This window comes from Larus michahellis, chromosome 6 (genome assembly GCF_964199755.1).
Source record: "Larus michahellis chromosome 6, bLarMic1.1, whole genome shotgun sequence".
Lineage (NCBI taxonomy): Eukaryota > Metazoa > Chordata > Aves > Charadriiformes > Laridae > Larus > Larus michahellis.
In genome coordinates this window covers 39,349,156-39,364,932 of record NC_133901.1, presented here as the reverse complement: position 1 = coordinate 39,364,932, position 15,777 = coordinate 39,349,156, and the positions used below count along the sequence as shown (strand labels likewise).

The 15,777-nt window shown below is 45.8% G+C and overlaps 1 protein-coding gene across 9 annotated transcripts in view; it reads right to left on the bottom strand.

The window, feature by feature from the left end:
* The window catches only part of JMJD1C (jumonji domain containing 1C), a 167,090-nt gene that overhangs the window by 59,532 nt on the left and 91,781 nt on the right, over nt 1–15,777 (bottom strand). For 2 of the 9 annotated variants that reach the window (XM_074593127.1, XM_074593133.1), the window contains exon 1: nt 4,044–4,423. The exons of 3 other annotated variants lie outside the window; for them this stretch is intronic. The gene's annotated coding sequence lies outside the window, so the exon portion shown is untranslated. Of the gene's footprint in view, nt 1–977; nt 1,152–3,692; nt 3,789–4,043; nt 4,424–15,777 lie in introns of those variants that run through there. 4 more of the 9 variants (XM_074593129.1, XM_074593128.1, XM_074593134.1 and 1 more) reach the window with 4 other exon arrangements.

The following is a 15,777-nucleotide window of genomic DNA, read 5'->3' as shown; positions in this document are numbered from 1 at the left end:
AGCAGAAAGAACATGCAGTATATAAGGGAAAAAACACAGAGGGGCAGAAAAAAAATAGAGGAAAGTTATTCTAAAGGACATAAAAAAAATAGTAATGAGGGAAAACAGGAAAAGAAAAAAGCCCTTTGAGACTGATTCTAAATTTAAAATGCAGGAGGAAAAGACAAAGAGGAAAACAAGGGCAGGTCAAACCACATACAGTGTCGTGCAAACGCTACACTAACATCTGTAAGATGCCGCTATCGCAACAGGACCTCACTAGCTCAGATGCAACACCCCGCGGCAACAGACCCCAAGTACTTACAAGGGAAGGGTAGAATCACTGTTGCCTATTTACAGATGGGAAAACTGAGGCACGAAGCAATCCCATAGCTTGACAAAAGCCACCTAAGCAGGGCAGTGGCAGCCAGTGACCTGGCCTCAGCCAGTCTGCAGGCAGCTCCTAAGAGATGCACTCAAGGTTTTATCAGACTTCATTACCTACTTTACAAAGGTGTTGCCTTGCGATTAGGCTAAATATAACTCAAGCCTCTCTGGAGCTTCAGCTTTGGCACTTACTAAGCAAATGAGAGACTACTTCACTGCAGATACGTAATACTTTCTAATAAATATATCCAACTCTACAAATACTCAGATTTAATGCACTGCATTCTTTTTTCCATTTTATTTAGGGTTTCACTTCAGCTGTTACCCTTTCTCATGCAAGCAAAGGAAAAAAAAAAAAAAACACCTTATCAGCCAAGTCAGCCATCTCACAACAGGGTAACTAGATGAAAGGGCTGCAGGGGCAGGAAAATATGATAATATGCTAACTACAGAGTCCGAATAGTAAATAATTATTTAACCTCTAATAGTTAAGAAAGGGCCTTTGCTCTTGCATCACTTTTCTGTAATGGATCTTGTATTGCTAATGGTTCGAGTTAAGAGAGGGTGGAGTTCACATGTGAAATTGCAAAGCGTTGAGTGTATAAACTCACAAGCAAACTTTTCTTTTAAAAAGTCAACGCTGTAGTCTTTCAGTTCTTAATTCGCCCCCGCATCTTCGCATACGCTGTTCTACTTTTTCCACGCTGGCTCCTCTCTAACTTTTTGTGCTATTATTCAGGTCAAGAAACGCGTTTCCGACTACAAACAACAGGACATACCACATCATTAGCCAAAACGAAACCGTGTGGAATGCGGCTTGCAGTTATCATTCAGGATTCAGACAACACTACAGATTAAGGTACGTGTGAGCCACCGGTTTATCTTACTGCTGGTATTAAAAGAACTAGTTCCAAATATAGATCTGTGAGTGTGATTATTCTGAGAAGAGAAACGTAATGCCTTTTCATTTGCTTTCATAGATCTAAGCCTCTAGACAGGCCAACGCCCCCAAAATACGCATGTGGAGGACGCAGGCTATCCCACAAGCACAGAGGAAAAATATGTAAATAAATAAAGCAAAACTATGCCATGTCACACACCTCCTCAGACACGGATGGCTGCTCAGCTGCACACAACTTGAAATTTTACAGACACGATTAGAAAACATTCCCACTATCAAAAAACAACAAAACTCCACCCTTTAAAAAAAACAAAAGCAGGCCTTCTCAGGAAAGCAAAGTCCAGACTCCATCAGCTCCAGGAGATAGGCAGGCCACCAAGGAGACATCCAACCCGGGACGGGTTAGGGATTTGAAAAATCTTAAGACAGAAGACATGACCAAACTTCACACCACGCATCGCATATACACAAAGAAAAACAGACTGAGAGCACAGCAGGCAAGAGTCATCTACTAGAGGCAAGCATGTGAGGCATGTAACAACATGAAAATAAACCTAAGAAGGTCCAACAAGCTCCTTGCAGACTTTCAGAGGAAGACGCTCCCTCTTTCCATTCCCAAAGTGGAGGACAAGCCTAGGGAGAATCAGGCATACTGGCTGAAACCAGGAAAAACTGAACCTCTTCAAACAAAAATCTCCCTTTCAAACTTGCATAAAGCTTCCTTTTACCACCTACATTAACACAGCTCCCTGAAGACCACAATTAAGTAAAGGACTCCAGCACTCAATTTTAAGTGACATCTGACTTTTTAAGTGGCTGCTTGAAAAAAAAAATTCCGCTTTTATTCCTTAAAGTTTCCCTGCTTGGCCAAAGGGAGCTCTGTGAACACATACACACGCTTTGGTTGCTTTGCTACCAAGATTCCTGATGCTGAATAAAATGTATTTCTTACTCTGTGTTTCCCACCTTCTCCACCTCCCCATAATTTTACCCCAGCTCACACAAGAAGTAACCTGCCTACAGGAGGCATCTGGCACAGCTCCAAGACTGAGAAGAAAAGATGTGTTTGGGTTTGGACCTTCTGGAAATACAAATAAATTTTTAGAAAATATTAAGTACCATCACTTCACAGCGAACAGTCTCAAAACTATTCCACGGCATTCACCAAATACTCACGACTACAGCCGATTACTCACAGACTGCTTTTTCTAACGCCCAGTAACACAACTCATCTATTTATTTATCGTTTCAAAAAAAAAAAAAAAAAAAAACAAAAACAAAAAAAACCCAACCACCCATGGCAACCGCAGGCCCCGCTTTCCCGAGGACGCCGTACTGAGCGAGCACATAGTGCATTTTTTCTCTCCGCCTAATGCAATTAAGCAGCTGGAGACGTGGTGAGCCGCCCCCGCCGTGCGAGCAGGCAGTTCCCTGGCACTGGCCGGGGCTCCGGGAGCCACCGCACCTCGGCTGGGAGCTGCCGCCGCCTCTCCTCCCCCTGCCCGGCGGCGGCGGTGACAGCCGGCGGGGCTGGCTGCGGCACACGCTCGGGTTACAGCCCGCCGCATCCCGCACGTACAACCGCCCCACGGCCCGCTCCGATGGGAGGGGCTCCCCGCGCCCCAAAAGCACATTGTCCTATGCGCGTACACCGCTTCGCCTTTTTTTTTTTTTTGCCCACCCCCCCCCCCCCCGAAAAAAAAATCTCTCCAGAGGAATTTGTACCGTGGAGAGAACGGACTAAAAATGTATTCGAGAAAGCGACTCCTAACTAAAACCTGTAATGTTTTAGAGGTTGTCCTCTTTACACCACCAAAATCGCAAAGGCCACATAAACTTCATTTATACGTGCTTTTCGGCAAACTTCTCCCGATATTGCTCTTTAGCCTCGCTGTTTAGTCTGCAATAGCGCAAACACGGGCACCTCTTCATTATGACACTTAATCATTAAACTTCGAAATAGCTGTAGCTCTCTTCCAACGCCAGTTTGTTGCCATGGTTTGTACTCCAAGGCGGAATTACCGAGTGGAAAAGGGAGAAGACAAATACGGCAGATCTGACATAAAAACGGCGCAGAGAGCTTCCCTGTGTTCGGAGGGAGCGCTCTGCCGGCCTTCCCCACGGAAAAGTCCCTTCCCAACCCCGCCGTTACCGCCGTTTCCCGGCGGGGCCGCCGGACTCGCGGGCAGAAACCGGCCGGGGGGCGGGTGCGAAGCCGCCGCCGCCCCCGGTCCCCCTCCCCGTCGAGGGCGCCGCATGGCAGCGACCGTGACCGCAGCTGTTTTGTAACGGCGGGGCTCCCCGCCGCTAGCGCCTCAACGGCCGGCGGTAACGGCACAAATTTAACCTCCCTAACAACAAAAATTTCTTAAACTAAGGTTTTCCCCGTTTTCCCGCGGCCCCCGGCGGCATCCCCGGTACTCACGGCATACCCGGCCCGTCTCGGCCGCGCACAAAGCCACCGCCGGCCGCGTGCCGTGCCGCGCCGCGCCGCGCCCGCGGAAGCCCGCGCGTCACGTGCGCCGCTCCGCACACCGCGGAGACGGGAAGGGGGGGGAACACGACCTACGACACCCCCGCTCCACCCCCGCGGCCCCGGAGGGCAAACAAAGAGGCGCGGGCGCCCCTCACGAAGTTAAGATGTCCGCGGGGGAGGGGAGCGTGTGTGCGACCCGCGGAGCCAGCCGCGGAGACGCCCCCCCCCCGCCGAGCCACGGCGACGGATTCTCGCCCCCCGCGACCCAGCTGACCCAAACCCCCGCCCGTCGGTACGCACCTCGCTCGGCGCCCCGCGGCCCGGCCCGGCCCGCGGGACCTCCGCGCCCGCCTCCGCCTTTGAACTCACAGGGAAAATGGTTCTCGCCGCGCCGCTTCCGGGTCGGGCCGGGCCGGGTGGCCGCGCCGGGGGCGGGGACGGCGGGGCCGGGGGAGGAGGCGGCGGAGGAGGAGGAGGAAGAGGAGGAGGACTCGCCGCCCGCCCTTTGTGGGGCCGGCGTGGGTTAGCGCGCAGCTGGGCCCGCCGCGGAGGCCCCGGCGCGTCCCCGCTGCTGGGTCATGGCGCGCTGCCGCCGCCGCTGCTTACATAAGGGCGGTGCGCGGTGCCGGCGCTCCGCCGGGCGGGGAGGAGCCGGGAGGCGCCGACCCGCGCCGCCGGGAGCCGAGCGAGGGGCGCAGGGCGGCGGGAAGGGGGGGGGGAGGCGGCCACGTCCCGCGGGGGCGGAGCAGCGGGACACGTGTGGCGGCGGCCCGGGAGCCTCCCGCCTGCCAGCCCGGCCCACGCCGGACCTCGGCACCCTGCGAGACCCCAAACATGGTCTATGGCCTAGCTCCGTCCGTCCGCTCGGCTCCCCAGGGCCCCGCCGGGGACAGGGAAAAGCCTGGCCATCCCCAAGCCTTCCACTAACAGCAGACGCTTATAGGCCGGATCAGCACATATTTACAGCCCATAAACTCATACAACACGCTCTCAAGCACAATTTTCTAATTTTCAGCATACAACCTATTTTCTCTTTGATGACAAAAAAAAAAAAAAAGAAATCCACCATAAAATGCGTTCTCCCGCTGTTGAACAGAAGTAAACGGCACTAACCAACTAGTTGTTTACATTTTACATAAAAACATCAATTCACCTCAATAGTCCCGAGGAAAAAAAAGTGCATGGTACACTATCCAATGGGTAAATGGTTTCCAAACAGAAATTTAGCAATCATGCCTGCAATGCATTCCTTGAGTTTAGCCTTGATAGATAGCTTCTATCCATACACAAGCATGGATAGAAGAAAAAAAGGGTGAAAAAAAAAAAAAAATCACAAGGGAGGCTGGGATAGAGGCATTTATTTCCTCTGAACCCTTTAAACATAAACAGCTGTAGATTTTTTACTTCATGGAAAAAATATAAAGTGTGTACTTTGCCAAGAAAGTATGAAAATAACGGGAAATCAATGCATGACTACCTCTCTGTTCTCATCTTGAATTATTCCAAATGATGTAAGCTTAAAGGTGTACTGGAATGCTATAAAATACTGCGCTCTGAAATAATAAAATACTTAAGTACAGTTAAAAATTAAAGTTGAACTGGAAGGCGCTCTACCCACCGTGGACTTTTCTCCAGCAACTGGGTTTCTTCCGCAGCAGTTCGTGACAAGCCAGGCAGGAACCGGTCTACCTGCACATGGGTTTCATGCCGATGCTCAAACCACCCAGCTGCAAAACTGGATTTTGCTTTGGAGGGACAGTAGCAGAGGCAGTTTATTCTATTGATTTTTCCCTTTTAAGTGGTCTTCCAGCGTGGTGAGCCCGAAGCAGCTGAGCAGCCTTATATGGCAGCGATGCTGCGGTGCCCTGAGCAGTCTCCATCTATTCCTGACCACCCCGCTGGACAGTTGCTCCTCTCATCTCAGCCCCTCACCAGACCCGCTCGCCCTCAGGGCTAGCCAGAGAAAGGCCGCCTTCTACCGCCAGCAGAGCATGGGGCTCGCTAACCCCCTCTGCTCCCCCCACACACAGCCCCTGCCCCAGCCAGGCCACACTGGGGCTTGCACTTCCTCATCTCCAGAGAAAAAGAAATAAAAATAAAATAAAATGAACACTGTTAGTGACACCATTTTGACCTGATTTCTTGCCAATCACTTCTTCTCCGCACCCCACCTCCCCCAGGGTAGGGGGGCATAACGCCTCAGCCGCTTTCACTGGTACTGAGAGAGGTGATGCACTAGCAGAGACCAACATGCACCCTTGTTCCATGGTGGGGCCGCAGTTTGCGCCGCCTTTACCCCTTTGGCCCAGAAACGTGCCTGTTGTCTGCCTCCAACCACCAGCGGGGCAGCTTGTCCAGTGAGCGGGGCAGTCTTCCACAGATCACTTGTTCAGAGGCCTCACCACCTCTAAAAAAAATAACACAAGGAAATATCCCAACTCAGGCTTTGCCAAGCAGTCAAGAATTTTTCCCAAACCTAATTCTATACTTCCATGATCTTCAATTTAGCTTTTGAAGTGCGGTTTAGATTCCCTCCAAGTACTGAACATCCCAAAAACATACTTAATGCTTCCACCGAATGTGTACCTCTCCCCTAAGGTTTCAGGGTTTTGTTTTACCATTTCTCTCAACTAAGAGTCCTAACAGCAACAGTCATTTCAGGAAGGGCAAACAAATGAATTCCGCTATTACCAAGTGCAACGTACTTCATGCTACCATTAAACTAATGGTGCTGTGAGAGCTGTGTGGTATGTGGTGCAACTGTCAAAGCAGGCAATCCTTAATAATATCCAAGACAGACACTGTTAAAATACGAATCACAAGACTGTCTGGAGGACAGGAAAGTTTGCCCCTTTGGACAAAGCTTTATTAATAGACGGCGACTTAGTAACGAAGAATATTAATACCCAGTGCAGCACCACCTATTCATTACCACGAAGGGATTTTGCTAAAAATTCTCAAGTGGCACCAGCTACATGTGGAGTACTAACCCAGCAACTCTATTTCCAAGGGCTTCACTTAAAAGACGATCTCAGTTAAAATCCGGTAAGTGGGAAAACACCTTTCGAGAGTATAAAAAAAAATAAGGAAGTCGCTACTGGTGCAATTGCTACCATTAAGTATGTTAGGGCAACATAAAACAACATTTACATCATTACGGCTTACTAAATAATTCGCTGCAACATCTGTGTGCGTTCTTAAATGAAAACACAGATTTGCCATGTAAAGGTACTAATGTTGATTTTTAAATACCAATTTTAAAAATTACTGTCTTAAGACTCCTGCAGCCTAAGGAAAATACTGCTATCCAAGCTTGGTTACACCATTTGCAAAATACTACACTTTAGAGCGGCTTATTTAATAGGCACATTATTTTAGCGCTGCTTCCAACTACTGTTTGCTTCATCTCACAATCGGGCCTGAACTCTGTCAAACAAGCCATACTATAAGCTTGCAGGAACAGAGCTGCCTTTGTTCTTTGGCACTGCCAGTCCCCTATGGAATCAGGCAGCACACTGAACTGCACTCGGCAAACAATCCCTGACCTTCAATTACTGTCTTGGCTCCCTGCCACAGGATACATGTATTACTGGTAACAGTGTGTGCCCTATTTTGCAGATAATCGCTAGAACTACAGATAATCATGAAAATCGACGGAAAAACGCAAACATTCCCTTCCTAAAATCGCAGGCGAAGCTATGGCTACGGCAAAGCCTTCCTCTGCAGCAGCACAGCCCAGCCTCAGGCTCAAGTCAGCCATGCATGCAAGGATGGCAATACTGCAGGTTTTGTATTTTTAGAGACCGCACGTAAAATTCCAGGTGGCAAATGGCTTCGCCTTCCCCTGCTGGAGGTTTTTGGTTTGCTTTTTGTTTGCTTTGAGGCAGAAGGCATGCCGGGGTTGTGCTGGCACGGTTTTGCAAGAGCTGCTCTTTTTTGCCTTTTCTTTTTCCCCTTTAAACCACCAGCAGGTTTTTCACTCGAGCGCCCCAACACAGAGGGGTTGGGCTCAGAGGGGCGGCGGGTACCCAGGCAGGGCTGGCAGAGGCCGGCAGGCAGCAGCCCCCTGCAGCCCCCTTTGTTGCCGGGGCCAGCTGCAGCTCTTGCGGGCTGGCTGCCAGCCAGCACCCGGGCCGGCAGCCACGGCCCTGCTGTGAGGCTACTGGCACAGTGCTGCCAGAAACACCGCAAGGACATGGGGAAACTAAAGCACACACAGAGCTAGGGGGCTTCTGCTGGAACCCTCCTTTCCTTTCCTGGAGGCAGTGAAAAACCATGCTTCTTCCCCGCACTGCACCTGAGAAACCCATTTGTGCAGTGCTGCTGGCCAGGAAAAAACACATGTAAATATTGCAAATGAGTAAACATTTAAACTTTAAAACAAATTAAAGTTATTTGAATCAGTCTTCATCATTTAAATTAGCGTTTTTATACTTATCTTCTTCCTGTGTGTGCTGCCCTACATTTGCTTAGCAAGCAGAACTGTTTCATAGCGATACGCCTGCAGAAATAATACAGTGTAAGAGCAGAGCTACGGGCAGCCTCACATTAGTGGAGAAATTAGCTTTCTGATTACGTATTTGTGCAAACCGACTGAGTTCAAACGGTGTACTTAAGTGCAGAAACCAAAGTCCAAAGGAGGAATTAACTTGTGTGAAACAATCATTACTACTAAGGCTGCAACACGTAAAACAGAGTAACAGGTATCTAGGCACTAGCTCATTTGGCAAATTCTTCATTTAAACTCTCCTTTTTGGGTTACGGAGATGGGCAAATCTCACTTGGAGGCATGCAGACATGCAAAAACTTCACCAGGCCACCTTTAGCAATTTTTCAAAACTGAGAAGCCGAGGAACTTGAGCAACAATACATATACTTGCGTATCAGCGCTAACCGATGTTACAGTGTATGTCAAACTAATCCAATTTAAAATACGGTTTCTATCTTTGCAATATTTTCAATCAACTTCTAAAATCGCTTTTGTCCTTCGCTGGGCAAGCCCCATGGGGTTTAGTGCTGCATGCACCAACATGACTGTGCAGTTTTCCCCATTACTTCATCCCCACCTACTTCATCAGCCCAGTACTGGAATCGCAGCTCTGGGAATAAGCTCTGTTAGTAAACTTGCACTATTTTAGTGACTGACTTGGTGTCCCTGCTGCAACAGGAGACCAATAGTCTTCATAAAAGGAAAAAACAGAAGCATGGCATTTAAAAAAAAAAAATTAAAATCGTCATTGTAGGCAATAGTATTGCATGAGTTTTCCTATTTGCTGGAGTCTGCTGCCAGTGTTTAAATGATCTGCAAATTTCAGAAACTACAAATTTTGAATTTTCACAAATAATTTCAGACTAAGTTGCTTTCATTTCTCCCATTACAAAATCCCCAATACTTTCTACAAATTCAAGTCGTTTTTCAGGTCTAAGGTACCTAAAAAGTATTTTTCACAATTACTGCCCCTAGTTTCCTTTCTTCCTAGCCCATTCTATGCCTTCCCTAATTCAGTTTCTATCAGCGGCCTGTCGATGATGTTTTTCTCCCTATCTAGCCTCGCAGTATGCCATTTACAGACATAAATCCTTATGCTTGGAACCTACAGACCAGTGCTCTAACTCCAGTTTTATGTCCAAAGACAAAATACGGAGCAGTCTCTCAGGCATCCCTTTGTGGATGTCTGTCATCTCAAGCCCAGCATCGCTTTAACAGACATGTCTTTTCCTATGCCCTCTCCCTTCACTGGCTGAGCAGAAATGCTGTGACCTTGCCACTCACTCAAATCCAGTAACATCAACGTCATCCTTAAATGTTACCAGCTCGCTCTCACTTCTGAGTCCAGGTTACACAAAACTCTTGCAGATCTTTCTTAAAAACATATGTTTTTCTACCAATTCCTGTAGTTCAGAGCACCAGCCTACACTCATCCTGCATTTTGATTACGGAAGCCTCCTTTCCTCCAGCCTTAATAAATGCACACATGTTCAGACCCACTCAAAACACTGTCACAAATATCTCCAGCCCACAATGTCCACTCCTTGCACTCCTTCCCCCAGCAGTCCCATCACATCAAACTGCACTTTCAGAAACAGCATCTCCCAATCCTGCTATTGCTCATTTATGAATTTCAGGAACCGCTTACTGGCAACACTTGCAAAGATGATTCATTGACATCTTTCCATTTTCTCCTTAAACCTCTGCTTTGCTGTACTGACTTCTGAAACCTTGACAATGGCTTGTCCGCTGCTTTATGGAAGCCTCATCTTCCCTCATAAGTAATGCCTCCTATTTCCCATCTGCCTGTCTCCGTGTGTCATCTGCCCTTGACTTACTCTGAAATTTAACTCCGGGGAGAAAGGAACCTTTTCCATTCTGCGTTTGCTCTACAACCCACTGCACAATGAAATCTTGGACTTTCATATAAGTTTCCAAGTGTGGTGCTAATGTGCCAGAACAGTCATTAACCTTGGGACTGGATTCTGTCTTCCACAAAGCAGGCACAACAGCTTCAAGATCATGATGTTCTTACCCACACTCCTTCTGCAATATTCATCAAACCCTTTTTAACTTGGGTGCCATCCATGTTTTTCAGTATTCGTGCTTCTTCAGCCTTCTTGCTTCCTTCACAATAATGACAAACTCCCTCCAACTCATTTCTTGGCTTTACTCTCTTCTTCCAACCCTACTGCCAACATTCACAACATTCTTGCATCCTTTTCCCCCTGAACTTACTGGATGTAACATTCATTTACTCAGCCTCCTCCCAGACTCACCTCCAGAAAAACAACCTGATTGAGAACGCCAGCTTCAGGCTTCTTACATCCACAGAATCGCTGCTCTTCTGATTCAGCATCCGGCACTGCCTCCCTCTCATACTTCCCACTAACTGAAGTCCATTACAGAACAGGACTCCACCTTTCACCCTCCTACTACTTCCTGCCCCTCTCATACTACATTCCCAATTGCCTCTCTGAAGCACATCTCACTTCCTGAGACTCACCCAGATCTAGCTTTCAGAAGGTCCCTTTCTGGTATTATTCCCCTGAGCTGAAATACCGGCCTCACCTTTTTCCTTCTCACCCCTTATACCCTTTTTAACTTTGATTTTTTTTCCCCAATTCTGCTGCTTTTTCTGTTCTTCTGCTCAACCACTCCCTCTTTCTTTCCTTTGTCTAAGGCATCTTATTCAACCCAGCTTAGTCAGCTTCCTGTCTCTTAAATGGACTGTATTTTATTTTGTGTTTTTCTCTTTGCTCTTCTCCAAAGCAACTTGGGTGCATCCTCACCACAGAAAGCTCGACTGGATGAGGGAGTTGGGGCTCCCTGATTGCTCAGGCTGCTGGCAGCCCTTCGGTCCAGGGCCGCCTCCTGGAAACAAGCCACTGGCTCCATCGGAGGCGAAACGGGGTGCGGTTCTGAGGGAGCCTCACTCCAGGCATCACTTCCTCCGTTACGGCAGTGCTGAGAATGCACCCGTGCCGGTATTTTCCATTCCCACAGCCCTATGACAGTCTCCAAGCAACTCTCGTAATGTCAAATGCTCCCCATATGCCTGACGCCACACCCAGGGCATGCAGCATATTCTTGACATCATGCCATAAAATGGTCACTTGGGTAGGCTGTAACAACTCAGTTAAGTAGAAAGGCTCTATGGGGAGTAGAACTGGCTCTTGAAACGGAGCTAGGATCAGGAGAAAAAAAGATATGTTGAACAGGAGCTCCTGTCCGAAGCTATCTGGAATAACAAAAGCCTCAAAAACATACAAAAGGTGAAGTATAAAAATCTTGAAAAAAAAAATTCCAGGAGCAGTATTTTAGAAGAACATATTCTGTAGAAACTGAAAGAGGGAAATACCTGCTTCAGATTAGCATATGAATGAAGTTGTTATACATAAATTTGGATTCCGTTTCTGAGAAGCAAAAGACTCCTCAAAGCCATTCCTCCAGTCTTTAAATTTACTCCCTTTTACTGACAGCAGTGTATTTCACTGTTTGTCAGGCAGAATAACAGCTGTGGAATAAGCACGTTCCATTTGCAATATATTCATAATGGGGGTTTTTTTGGTGAATAGTTAAAAGGCTATTCCTTCCTCCCTCTCTAATTCCACTGTCTCCCAAAAATTACGAAGCCCATTTGCCAGTTCTGCAGGCTTTCTATCTGGCTAGCTCTGGATTCCCTTAATAGGGAAAGCCATTCGGGCCAAGAGAGGATTATTCTGGCTTTGGATTCAGTGCCTCTCTGCTCACTTAGTCCCAGATTGTTGGGAGTAAAGTTTTACTTGGCCATTTCTCTGTGTTTTGTGACACATTCTCTTCATATCCTAAACATGTACACTTTAAGCATAAGAGTATCTTATCTGAAAAGTAGTATTTTCATATTTCCAAACACTGAGGTAAATATTAAGCAACACTGATGCATTACATTTTAATTATCTTTGCAAAAAGCTCCACCTTACTGAGCCAACGTGCTAGTAGTGTATACTCCTCAAATAAGAATTCAGATTGTTCACCTCACCTTTGTGTGTCATGCAAGCAGTGAGAGATCCAATCTAATATTCAGAAATACCTTTTAACCTTCTTGAGCAGTATTTTTTCCTGCTATGATTGTTTTACACCCATATTGTGACTTTGTCAGACTTTCTACACTGAGATGCGGTTGCTAACACACTGGTTTGATTCCTGACTCTATAGTATAAAAGGTTTGGGAGAACTTCTCAAAGACAAAAACCTTATAGGCATAAACCACCAAGAAGTCAAGGTTAAAAGTTTACACTTGGTAACAAAAAGTCTGATGGAACAGACGGGATTTTAGTCAATATACCCCAGCATCAGGATAATGCTGAAATAATGTTGAAACACCATCAGTCTATCTAGTAAACAAATTAGAAAGTAACCTAGATATCATAATGGATTCCCCCTCCCTACCCCCAGTGTTATTTTTAGATTCTTGCATCTGCCTTCCTACACGCTTGTCCAGCAGCAACCTTGATGGACAAACAGTTTTTTTTTTTCCCCTTTCAGGAAAACACAGGACAGATGGTGTTGAAACTATTTCTCTCTGAGATAACAAGTTTTCTGCTTTTTATAAATTCACTCATCTTCAAACTGTGACAGCTGTGAGTTTAAAGATAAAATCAAAATCATCCAGATCTTGTTCATCTCCTTTCTCTAGGGTCCCTGAAAGGTCACACAAATATGTTTCACTTAGAAGTTTCCCACTGAACGTGAAATGCATTTCTTTTCCAAGTTCGAACTTACTGGTGTATTAGGAAGAAGCGATGTACCCCTCTGCTTTTTTTCAAACTCGTGTCTCAGGCCTGTATTGTAAATTCAGGACCTTCTGGATCCGTTTGTATAGTATATAAGACAGTATTTACCTCCAAGATCTATTTATAGCACTAATTACATTCCCTCATTCCTCCCATACTAGCATACATGACAATGTTACTAGCATACAGTATAGACGCCCACTTAGTCTCTCGTGTTAGACTGTACTTCTACACCCTGGTTATCCTCATCATCCTCCTGTGTGTTCTGCTTGGTTTGAATTTATCTTTCTCCACTATGGCTGACCAGAATTATGTATGTTGGTTTAAAAGCACTCTCAGGGGAGCTGCAAGGGAACACCAGCATGCCTCTATTCTAGGAAGACATGTCTCACACACCCCAGAGTCACACCTGTGATCATCTCGACATCACACAGCAGGTCACAGTCCTCCTCTGACTGGCTAGGTGGCCTGGACCTTCTCCATGCCACTGCTCCTGCTGGATAAGCTCTCGTCTACATTTTCCATCTGCTCCTAAATCCACCATTTTGTGTTTTATGCAGTTACTTTTTCTTCCATTTCTATTACTTCGTTTCGCAGGGACTTTCAATTTTATTTGCATAAACCCCCCCTCATCCTCTGTGTTAATGGCTCCTCCTCTTCTGTACCATCTGCATATTTAATCAAATTTAATCAATTAGTCTAAACATTTTAGTGAAAACACTAAGCAAGTCATTCCCAAAAATGTGTGAACAACTATTGTTAGCCAGACCTATTTCACAACTACGCTGCTCCACATATTTCAACACCACATAGCTAACATCTTATAAGCCAATTCCTATCTAATTTACTGCTCGTGCTGCTAATCTCCCTCTGATTGTTCATCACTTGACGTACTGTGGAATGCATTACAGAAGTGTAGATTAATGATATTAATTGCATTTTCTTGCCTCTGAACAAAGCGGATCAGCCTTTTTATTCCAGTGGGTCCATGATGTCACTTTTCAAGGTGCCGACGACAAGAATAGCCCATAATTAAGGGGAAGGGGGAGAAACACTGAGCAGATATAACCATCTATTTGTAAACACTTAAAAGCAAACAAGGCGATGAGTAAAAGCCAGCATGAATTCAAAAATAATACATTATGTCGAAGCAAATTTCCTTTTCAAATTGAGGAGCACATTTGAGAAGCCGAACTATACCCTGACTTAAATAAGGTTCTTGACATTGCCTCCCTATGATATTCAAGTACACAAGCTAGAGATTAGACCCAAATGAAACTAATGTGGATGCATATCAAGAAAAAAACAAAACCAAACCAACCCCCCCCCCCCCAAACACATTCAGAAAACATCAGTAGCTCACTCTCAAAATATGTATTTAGAACGGAGTTCACAAAGTCACCTACACTGGGTCTGCTCTTACTCACTATTTTCGTTAGTGACCCAGATGATACAACAGAGAGTACATTTATTAAATTGACAAACAACCAGCTTGGTGAGACTATAAATTATATTGGAGGACAAAAAGACAAACTGGAAAAGTGGTCTGAGAAAAAAAGTTGAAATGCATAACACTGCACATAGGCAGAAGTCAACAGCAGAAATACTGAATGTCGAACAACAGACTAAGGAGAAGTTCCACTGAAAAAGAGAGAGGTTATGTTCAATTTATGGACTGCTATGAGTTAACAGTATCATGCTGTAAAAATACAAATACAATACCGGGACATATGAACATTAGTACAGCTTGTGTTCAGCATTCAGAAAGCCTCAGTTGGAGTACTATAAAGTGAGCAGAGTTTTGGATATTGTTCTTCAAGACAGGTATGTGCTCAAAAGAGAGCAATAAAATGAGCACATTTTTGGAAAATACTATGGATGAATACAGACCCGTGTGTGTCTCCAGCTATGAAAACAGGATGCTGCAAGGAATAGTTGCTTAATCTCTACAGCAGACACAACAAGTTATAACGGCCTTAATTTAGATTAGATGATCTCAAGGTCTTTTTCAGTCTTATGATTCTAGAGTATCTGCAGGGTCATTTATCTCTCCCAAATAAAACAGCATTTAGAAACACATGCCCAAATTAATGCTATATTTAAAGTCTGCTTTTATTATGCCATCTGCCTCTCTGCCCAACATCACCTACTTCATGGCTTCTCTCAATACCTACAAACTCTTGGTCTTTTGGGGTCACAATGCAAAAGGAAGACTCTCAAGCCCTCGCTCCCTGGCAGCAATATTCTTGCACTCTCGAGAGCTGTGACGTACCAGCTTCCCCTGCCTGCACTAATCCCAGCCTGCGGATTCCCACCGATGGAGCTGAACAGGAAGATTTACCTGCAAACCTTGGGAACGGTTCTGGCGGATCATGCCTGACCTGAAGGTCACAGGCTGGCCTTCCTTGTCTAGAAAATGAATTCTTCTGAAAGACAGGTATTGGGTCACTAAAATTCACTCTTTGAAGTAGGTATACTGTATATTTTACTTTATTTTCTTTAATCTCCCAAATCCTTGATTATCTACCCCCTCTCCCCACAAATGCCTTCCAAAGCTTTACATATTGTGAGGGCAGACTGAAATTCTTTTAACTGCTTGCATAATTCTTCCTTTCCCCCCCTATACGCTGGCACTGCTTTCTCCAATCATTGGTACCACCCTGAAGGAAAGATTAGCTGAAATAGTTACAATCAGCACTAATTCTTTCCTAATTCTGAGATGGAAATTTCTCTTGGTCTAAGTATTTTACGATCCTTAAGTTCCTTCTGG